This window comes from Littorina saxatilis, unplaced genomic scaffold (genome assembly GCF_037325665.1).
Source record: "Littorina saxatilis isolate snail1 unplaced genomic scaffold, US_GU_Lsax_2.0 scaffold_3069, whole genome shotgun sequence".
NCBI lineage: Eukaryota > Metazoa > Mollusca > Gastropoda > Littorinimorpha > Littorinidae > Littorina > Littorina saxatilis.
Window position 1 is genome coordinate 1 of NW_027129241.1, and position 10,912 is coordinate 10,912.

Sequence of the window (10,912 nt, forward strand, 5' to 3'; positions counted from 1 at the left end):
TTGTACTGGAAACTTGCATTCTCCCAGTAAGGTAATAAATATATTGTACTACGTTGCAAGCCCCTGGAGCAAATTTTTGATTAGTGCTTTTGTGAACAAGAAACAATTGACAAGTGGCTCTATCCCATCTCCCCCCTTCCCCCGTCGCGATATAACCTTCGTGGTTGAAAACGACGTTAAACACCAAATAAAGAAAGAAAGGTGTGTGTCTGTGTGTTTGAGTGTGTGTGTGTGTGTGTGTGTGTGTGTGTGTGTGTGTACTTTCTCTCTCTCCCTCCCCCCTCTCTCTCTCTCTCTCTCTCTCTCTCTCTCTTTCTCTCTCTCTCTCTCGGTGTTTACTGAAGAGTTTATCCAGGCATTACTTAGCACATTTGAAACCTCCCAACTCAAGTACGTTCCACTGTGACAATCAATGCACAGCAGCCCGGTCAGTGATTCCGTAGACAGGATCTCCGATAGCGCAGCGGATATACATACCGTTGCAGCAGCGCTAACTTGAGACTAAGCGTAGTGAGAGCTGACGCCAGAATCACTCAAATTCCCGATCGCCGAAGAGGCATCACTCAGCACATTTCAACATATGCGTCAGTCAAAAAAAGAAAACGAAACAAGAAAAACGGGTAAATACGGCCTGGTTGGTTGGTCTGGTGGTCAAATCGTACAGTTTCGATTCTTTATTTTGTGCATTCTCTAACGCCAATAGAAGCTGGACATAACAATACACGGATCATACACGAGAATGGTTTCTGAGAGAGTGCCACCCAGTCTATGAATGCGTGGTGTGTGTGTGTGTGTGTGTGTGTGTGTGTGTCTGTGTGTGTCTGTGTCTGTCTCTCTCTAGCTCTATATATATGAAGTTGTTCTTGTTTTTTCTCGACTGTCCGTTTTTCTTGCTCTCTCTCTCTCTTTCTCTCTCTCTCTCTCTCTCTCTCTCTCTCTCTCTCTGTGTCTCTCTGTGTCTCTCTCACTCTCTCTCTCTCTCTCTCTCTCTCTCTCTCTCTCTCTCTCTCTCTCTCTCTCTCTCTCTCTGTGTCTCTGTCTCAATCGACAAGAAACTGTCCTCTCTGTACATGTACAGCTGATAAAGAAGATGAACACCATGTTGTATTTTTATGTCCTTTTTATCCAGAACTTCGAGCAAAGTATTTGAAAATCTCGAACTCGAAGGCGCTGCAACAACAACTTGTGTATTTCTGTGGCAGTAATGAGGATAATGTGATGAACAGCTTCAGCAGATTTGTGTTCTTCATGTTACAGAAGAGACGGATGATACAACGAATAATGTAACAAAAACGAATAATGTAACAATTGTTACATTATTCGGCCCCGAATAATGTAACAATTGTTACATTATTCGTTTTTGTTACATTATTCGTTGTATCAGACGGACCCTTATCAATCAGGTTCAGTGACATGTATTTGTTGAATTTTATGCGTGACTATAATTTATAACTGTGCAGATACTATTGCTGTTAGTTTAACCACTATTGTAAGGGGCTGTGGCCTTAGACAATTAAAGATTTGTTCTTGTTCTTGTTCTTGTTCTCTGTCTCAATCTATCTCTCTGTCAGTCTCTCTCTCTCTCTGTCTCTGTGTGTGTGTGTCTCTCTCTATCTATCGGTCTGCATATATCTCTGTCTGTCTGTCTGTCTGTCGTCTGTCTATCCGTTTCCCTGTTCCTTGTTTCTCTCTCTCTCTGTCTCTCTCTGTCTCTGTCTCTCTCTCTTTCTCTCTCTCTCTCTCTGTGTCTCTCTCTGTCTCTGTCTCTCTCTCTTTCTCTCTCTCTCTCTCTGTTTACCTTATTCATTGATGTTCTTCGTTGTGCGGCGCTCTCTGTCTAGCTGTTTGTCTATCTGTCTGACTTACTCTCTCTCTCTCTCTCTCTCTCTCTCTCTCTCTCTCTCTCTCTCTCTCTCTCTCTCCAGTCTCTCTCTGTCTTTGAGAATCTCTCTCCAGGCCTGTCTGTGTGTCGTGTGTACGTGTCTGTCTCTCAGTCTCTCTTTCTCTCAATATATGTCTCTCTCCCTCCACCTCTCTCTCTTTTACATGACATTATAGATTTCATTTTCGTCTCAGTTTAGGACCATATAATACATTTGACACTATCAGAAGCTAGACATAACTGATCAAATACAAGACTATGCTGAAAGGGCGCCTCCGTCTCTCTCTCTCTCTCTCTCTCTCTTAGCTCTCTGTGTTTACATTGGTTTCGTCAGCACGCGCGCGCACGAGCGAGAGCAAAAGCTAGCCGAGACAGATGCATGCACGCGACTGGAGCCGAGACTCAGAGCAGCGTAGCAGACGATCGCCGCTGTAGCGATGAGAAATGGAGAGAATCGTTGTTCGTAACTTCCCTACTTTCCGACTGTCTCTCTCCCTTCTTTCGTTTTCCAGCGCGCCAGTTCTAAACTGCTGTTTGAAATTTTGAACGGAAGCGAAAGTGTGCCAGTGGTTTCTTCGACTGTGATGTGACGCTGTGAGGCGATTGTTGTTCTGCGGGTCTGTGGTGTCGTCTGCTTCGCCGCTCGTCTTACGCCGAATTGAAATTGCCACGCCCGTTGGTGCCAGACGAAGTGTCAGATTTCTGCGAAACGGTCGGGGGCGGATGGATGTGGGGTCAAATGAGTGTCTGTGACCCGTTATGGAAGTCTCGGAACTCCTGGTGAGTTTGTTTTACATTCACTTGTTAGGCATGTTATGAGTATCAATTAGGACCCTTATAAAAATGCTCCTTTTCGATGACAAAGTCGTTAGGTCGGTTGTTTTTGTGTCGTTGGTTTTTTATTTTTTGTTTTGGGGGATGGGGGGGGGGGGGGGTGGGGAGGAGGGGGCTGTTAAGGCGGAAATGATCAGTCGTGCGAGCTGTGTCCTCCAGTGGATGTCGGAGAAGCCGGAGTAACTATCCTTGTAAAGTCTGCAAAATCGAGTTTTGACGACGGTATTCAATATTGTTTTTAAAGGATTAAAACAAATTCGAGGGTCGGGAGAAAAAAAAGTCGGTCAGCGAACTTGAAGTCCACGCACACAAACAAACTATTAGTAATTTGCAAGACAACGATTTCATTAACGATGTATACGCTGATAAATTATGTTACTTTTCAGTTGCATTGACAATGCATTACATGGATAAAGCAACAACCCAGTATGTATAATTATCACGAAAGTCAGATTAATTTATTTAAGGTTCAAACATGTATTTCAGTCAAGCTGAGGTTTAGAATGAAACCAATTCGTTGATTGGTCAGAGAGCGTAAACTCATGATTAAATGCCAGTCAAGTTCAGTTTTTGATGCATGAACACTACCCACAGAACCCGTTGAGCACCTGCTGGTCAGTGTTGCGCATTAATACACATTCAACTTGTCTCTGCCTGCCAACAGTGCCAATAGACCCTATCGGTATTCCAAGTTCTCGCAAACTTCAAAGCATTACAAAGCATGTTGTACGACTATCTCGCGGGGTCCCGGGTAGCTCAGGTGGTAGAGCACTGGACTTGTGATCGAGAGATCGAGAGATCGAGAGGTCGAATCCAGGCCGGGACGGACACGGGTCAACTTTATGTGCAGACCCAGAGACGGTATCCATCTCCCACCCCCGTGTCACCACAATGGCACGTTAAAGATCTTAGTCATTCTACCATAAGTGCAGATGGCTGATACCACCTAAACACGCAAACATCAAAAAGCCGTGAGGGCGTAAAACTCGAATCGTTTAAACCAATTCATGTCCAATATAGGCAATTAAGACCTGACGGACAATAAGCCCCTTAAAATTTACTTTTTTCTCGCGAGAACTGCGAAGGCCAAAGATCGTAATCAAAAAGCAAGAAAGGTAAGTTGTTGGAACGTTTGTTATTAACAAAACAATACGTTACAGTCACAAATATATTGACCCAACCGATATCATGATATGTGCTCCAAAGATCGTAGTTGTCGCGACTTTCCAAGCATAACAAAGAGCATGTCTCGCAGATATTTCGCGAGAGCTGCTCAGATGCCGAAAATGTCTGTAAGGCAACTGAGTAGCAAAGAACAGGCAAAAACATCGGGGGGATTACCGTAAATGACGCTCACGCATGATGACAAAATTCTTTGCTTTTCTAGGAGACAAACACAATGTTCGCGTGTTTATTTTTCATCGGTCACACAAAAAGAATAATAATTGCATGCGCATGGATAAAGAAGCAGCCGATTGTTTTATACGATAGTGATACGGAAACACATTTCTTGAGACTTGATCCTTGCAGTTAAGTCAACTGATGTAGTAGAAGTAGTGAACAGAACAAAAACCTTTCGCACTTGTTGCGTTTGCATGATTCGCGAAAGTGTGCGGGAAAGTGTTCGGTGACAGATTGAGTTACAACAACATTGAAAGGTTTCCAGTTGAAACTTCTCGGTAATGAACGGGGGTTATGTTGACGCCCTCTTGAAGCCTAATTGAAGCCCTTCGTCGCTTCGCTCTGTCGGGCTTCACTTTAATTTAGCCTTTAGTCGGGCGTCAATCCGGCTCCGACCACAACCTCCAAGTTTCAAATTGAAGCCTATCAGTTTGTAATGACAAATTATGCGTTTCGCCTATCAAGAGAATATTTTGACAGAGCAGTTCAAAACCAAACTTGATACTTCAAGGCATAAAACAAAAGGCGTAAGATTCTCTTTGGACAATACAAACAATATATTCATGGAAATGTTTACATTAACTGCTCTTTAAAAAAATAGCTTCGATATTAATAAATAAAGAATGCAAATCGTTCGACATACTTAAACCCATCAGTCACCCTGTTCACATGCAATACCTTTCATAAGACACACAAGGAACTTAGTCGATAAATATCGACAGGGGGCCGACAAATGGTTTAAAATGGGAAATGTGTGTATATGGGTGTGGGTTTGAAACAAACAAACAAACCAACCCATGTGAACCCCGGGCCGCAGGCCTTCGATGTAGTGATTGAAAAAAAAGGATGTTCTCAAATGGTTCAATTCTCATTTGGTCTGATTCTCAAATGGTACCGGTATACTCCCCCCCCCCTGGCCGCAGGCCTAGGAGTAAAATTTTATAGACACTGACCTTCTTCCCAGGGGTCATTGACCCAGTTTTAGCTATGAGAGGTGGTTCGCCCAGAGGCTGTAGAGTATACTGGGGCGGTCTCTTTGATGTCTTGAGAGGAAACTTGGCCAGGGTAGTACATGCACCAGAACTGGTGGACACCAAGGACAAACATGAAATCGAAGCAGTTTGCTTTCAGAGGGAACGGTCGTCAGCAACTCAAACTTCTCTGTTTTCTTTTTTTTTTAAATCTGACTTTCTTTGTGGCCCCCTGACTCCGCCCCCCTCCCTCTATAAGGACCCCCCTCCACAAGGACCGATTTTTGTCAACATTTTAAAGGTCGCTAGAGAGGGGTTCCACTGTATGACCTAACCGCTACTGGCAGACGGCCTCAATCTTCACGCGCAAAGACGAGATTAATAGGTGCTCGGTTTTGGTATTTTGAATTACATTACATTAAACCTTTGTTGGGTTTCATGGTCATGGCAACAGCCATAATAATATTACATGATGTATAATATCATATTTCAGCATATGTGAATTACATGTCATCATACTAAACTGTCATACATTTTTATTCCTACATTATTCTGATTGATCACAACCAAACCTACTATCATTGGACACATCCAAATGCAAGCGCCTGTTCTTGACAATTTAGATCAGTGCAATTTCCTGGGTCGGGCTTTGCCACAGACACTCACGGTTTGGCCTGTAGGTAAAATGTACAATGTATTTTCTGATTTGTGCACAAAAGCTTTTTTTCTTTTTTCTTTTTTTTAACATAACAATGTTTAATGTCACTGTATGTTTAAAAGACCATGGTCATATTTGTAAAAAAAATGTTAAATTAGAAAATAAATAACATTTTGGTTCATGATTTTTCCTACACCTGTGCTAAAGATAAGAAATAAAAATGTCGGGTATATAAGTCACTCAAATACAGCTAGGTATGAATGGCTCGGTTTGAGTTTGTTGCAGTTGACCCTGCACAAAGCGACATATCATGTTTTTGTTGAACAATTTTGACGTCACCCCTCCCATAGGGTGACGTATTTCACAACTTCCTGTGTTACACAAACTCTGTGATGACCAATTTTGACGTCACCCCTCCCATAGGGTGACGGATTTCACAACTTTCTACAGATGAACAATTTTGACGTCACCCCTCCCATAGGGTGACGGATGTCACAACTTCCTGTGTACACAAACTGATGACGTATTTCACAACAAAATGGCGCTGCCCATGGTCAACCTCGAAACTATCCGTATAGAATGGGGGCGTCCTCGCCCCCATAACAATTCGTTGAGTAGTTTATCCTTGTGTCAGCCTTCAATTCAACTTTTGAATATTATGTATATATCTATATATATAGCACATCGTGTCAGGCGCTGATATGATACAGGAAGTACAACTTCCGTTGCAAGTGGACGACGCGCGCTATGCATATATATGAAACTTTACTCGATTCCTATAAACAGTAAACAAAAGTGTGGTTTGGGTAACCCGACCTAAGCTATTTTTACCGCCAACCGTAAAAACTGATTTTTTTGCCTTCATTTTCTTACCGACACCTGTGTCAAATTGAGAAATTATTTCAGACAAAAGGTGTCTCTGTGCACAGGAAACAGACAGCATATCAACAGGGCTTTTCCCTGATGGACCAAGTCCGTGGGACAGAAGAATCATCAACCGCAGGAAGCAGACAATTTTAATATATCACACAATACACAGTTTCTCCTTTATCGGCCTTCCCCCATTCAAAGTTACGTCGAACCTTTCAACAAGAATCGTTTTACCATCACGTCTTAATTATTTGCAACTAGACCCTTAACTTCACTGTCTTGGCCTGGGGCACTTCCTGCCCCGTACAGTATCCTATAATATTCTCTAGTCCCTTCTTCTTCTTCTGCGTTCGATGGAAGATAATTGTACGGCCATATTATCGTGGAAGCGTAGACAGCCGATTTTCTCCCCACGCCAAGTTGGCTGCTGTCTTCCGTCTTCGGTGGTTGAGGTTCTTACTCAGGGTTGCCTCCTCCCCAAGAGTAGCTTAGCTGCCTTGCTGGGCTGTCGAGTCCACTCGACCAGGGTTTGTTGTCGAAGTTTTCCTTCTCGTAGCCTTTGCCTTTCCCAAGGCGCACACAAGGCAGTGCGGGTTTTGAAATCGGGAGTTGTCCTTCTCCTAGATGAGCGACCATCCAAGGTTGACGAGCCCCATCTGCCCGAAGCAGCTGGTTTTTAAGGCGCCAGGGACCCGCCTGCATCCCTTCTCCTGTTAGTCGAAGACAGGGCCCGCCACGTGAAGGCCAGGAGCTGGATTTGACTGTCAGAGGTGTTTGGAGACACGAAGCCATATGGAGCATTTCTTGGGAAGTAGGCGCTTATCTCTACTTCCACCCCGGCATAACAGTCCTTGGGCCCCACTAGTCCCTAATAGGCGAAGTAGCTGTGGGACATGAAGCACCATGTTACTACTAGGAAGCAGACAGGCAGCTAGCTGAGAAAGCAAACCGGCTTTTGATTGTGTGTATGTGTCCGTGTAGAAGGATACTCTTATATGTGACCCTCCACCACGGAATGAGTCGCATGTCACCTTTGCATGATTTTCATAGTTTTACAGTTTCCCAAAGAGTTTTTTATGCTCTATCCAGTGGTGAAAACCGTTTTAGAAAAGAGCGAACACTTTTCGAGTTATAAGCCTGTGACCAAGGTGACCCTCACACTGTTACCAGACACCCCCCGGACTTACTATAGCGCAGAACCGCGTAAGGTGACATGCGACTCACTCCGTGGTGGAGGGTCACATACAAATTATGACATATATATATATAATTGTTTTCACTGGAAGGAATTTATCTTTAAGAAGCCAGCCTACACAAAAATACAAGCCTTTTAACCGGATCCGTTTTCGTTTTTTTCACCGTTTGTGCAGACCGTTGTATAAAGTAAAAGGATTTACAATAGCTTTCTAGGGTAATACGATTACTTTCAATGACGAAACAATAATTATATGCAATTTAAGAACGACAGCAACAGAAAACGATTGTTTGTTGTTGGCAAGTCGTTTATTTTTTGCTGAGAATAAGATTATTACATTTTTTTTAACAAGTGCTCTGTTGAGTATTATTGTTCTTTCCTGTTCTCATAACACGAGGTGTTTTACTAAGGCCAAACAAAAGTATATGTTGGTTTAAGGTAACATTACCTTTGTTGGGAGGTCGTTTTTTGGTCTGTTTTTTGGTCTCGGTACGGTTCGCAAAATGTGCCAGAGTTGTTTTTTGTGTGCGTTTTTTTTAGAAATGAAAAACAAAGTGTTAGGGTCGGCGGGAAAAAAATAGGTTCGGTCAGGTTAACCTAAACCAAAAAATATTTTTGTTTGGCCTAAATGCGGCTTGAAACGAAAATGAAACATGAGTGTTACTTTGAAAATTATTGTGCGCTTTTTTGGAATTAAAAAAAAAAATGTCTGACAGTGTCTGTGATTGATGTAAAGCGGGGCTCACACACAGGTGGAGCAAGCGGAGCAAGGGTGGAGTAGGCTGCACCAGGCGGAGAGATGACGCTACTTCCGTTGCAGGAGTGGAGAAAGTTGTGTGTGCGGTGCGGAGCAAGGAATAGGACACGTTTCTATTTTTTGGCTCCGGTGCAGCGGTGCAGCCAATCAGCGCACTCATCACTTTCTCCGGAAATAGTAGTGTGACACTAGGTGGCATCCCAAATAACGACGGCCGCCTTTTTCGAAAGAACTTTTTCATGGATTTTACACAAGAATGCCGAAACGGAAAGATAAAATGTGGTTTCCGCTAGATTTCAAGTCACGCTTTTCACTTTTCCGAGGAAGCCAACAGCTGAGTGTGAAGAAACGCTGCTGTTCAACTTCGAAATCTCCAGTCGCAGACGACCTTCGCTTTCGCAGTACAGTCAATGCAGGTGCGATGTTACTCATTTCGATCAGCTCGTTTTCGTATATATATTTTTGCATTAAGATCATGTACAATGATTGGAATCAAAGGAGGATTGACTTCGGCATGCAAATGCGTTGGTTTGGCCGAAATCAATACAGCAGTAATTAAGCTAGGTTCTTTCTCGTCAGTTTGTTTTTGCGACTGAATTAAGTTTGTCTTCTGAATGTAGATATCTACCACTTGCTTGATTTTGATTGTTTGTTCAGCTCCTCGGCACAAAATTCATCATGCAAGATATCAATTTGTTGAATGATAAGGGGATAAGTGAAGTTCAAACATTTATCTGCTTGCAAAAACAATCGCAGGGACAGATCTATCTGCTTCATTGACTGACAGATTGTCATTGAATTTCCAACGTAAAATGACTCGTTTGCAGACTCTCTAATTAGATCCATCGAGTGTTTGTGTTCTTAGATCCATTGGCTATGCAGGCTTTTTGCGATCATAACATTGTTTAGGTTTGTGCTGGTGCAATCTGCAGATCAGAGGAGATTGACCGCAGGGTGACGCAGTGTCAGTGATCAATGCAACTTGTGTTCGACACTCAATATTGCCTTCTACCAAACTCAAGGGCAAAACAAAAGGTACATGCTTGTGAATTCATATTATGTAATGTCTGTGAAGATTAACACCGTTTTTAGCTCTAGTCTGAGTGATCATGCTTATTAATATCCAATTCAAGTTACGTACGATACATACTCCGCCCCAGCACCACCCTCACCCCATAGCACTGCTATTCAGATACTACAGTCCAACAACCAACCCTCTAAAAGCCCCCTCCCCCACTCTCGGTGTAACATCTGTTGCTATCTGCACCTTTGTGTGGTAATGGGGAACTCGTGCTCAAATAGTTTCAGAACTGTTGATATTATAAGAGTTTTATTTACCAATGGTTCTCCCCTCCCTCCTTCATATTACACCGACACTCTCTATGCCCACCCCCCACCCCCTTCCCCCATCCCTTCCCTCTACAGGCACGTCTACTAAAGTCTGAGTCGTGATAGGATCAAGAGGATGCCACAATGATCCAGGTAACTTTGCAAATAATCATACTGATATAACAGAAGAAAGTTATTCCACAGTCATTTCTGCTTATAAATACATTACAGTGTTTCACACTGCACAACAGGAATTTGTGCTAAGTTATAATCTACAAACAACAAAGACCCTCCAGCCACCACCACCCCCCCCCCCCCTCCTCACCTGCAACATATACATGTCCAACTTTCCCAGTGGCTCTTAATCTTATGCCTATGACTGTTGATATTGAAGAGTAGAAAGTGTTTAGTTTTCAATGACTAAATTTTCCCTCACACACACACACACACATACACACATGCACAAACACACACGCACATGCACATAATGCACATAGCTGTTGTCTCCTTCTCAATCTCTCTATGTCTCTCTGTTTAATTAACATATTTGGATCACTAACTCTTCACTGAGATTCAGTGTTATGTGTTATGTGGAGTAAGATTAGTGAATGTTGCTGCTGATTCTGTTGTTCTTACTGTTCTTCCTCCCTGCATAATCTTTTTACTCCTTAAACAGTTTTTTTCTTATTACTACAGTGCGTCTATGGAGTGTACATCAGAGATGTGATGGGACCAAAAGCATTCCAAAATGAAACAGGTAACTTTTTAAACTGGTCTTCATTTGGTTTATTGAGAAGTTGGTTCACATGATACATTTCAGAGTCGTCCTTTTAAATTCGTTAAATATTGCACCAGTCACTACATCTATAGATGACCATGCTGATTAGTTTCAAACTGTGTACATAGCCATCTTATCCCCACCCGTACTTCCCTCAGTTCCCAAACTACCCTTCTACAGCCCCCACCCTTCCCATCTCCCCAAACTCATTAGATCACTGACATGACACTGATCTTT

At 42.8% G+C, this 10,912-nt stretch overlaps 1 long non-coding RNA gene across 1 annotated transcript; it reads left to right on the forward strand.

Annotated features, from left to right (window-relative positions):
• The first annotated feature begins 8,544 nt into the window (after window positions 1–8,544).
• Window positions 8,545–10,812, forward strand: LOC138957514 (uncharacterized). The gene is made up of 3 exons (XR_011453057.1): window positions 8,545–8,984; window positions 9,501–9,603; window positions 10,594–10,812. It is a non-coding gene; the product is annotated as an uncharacterized lncRNA (long non-coding RNA).
• The last annotated feature ends 100 nt before the right edge of the window (window positions 10,813–10,912 follow it).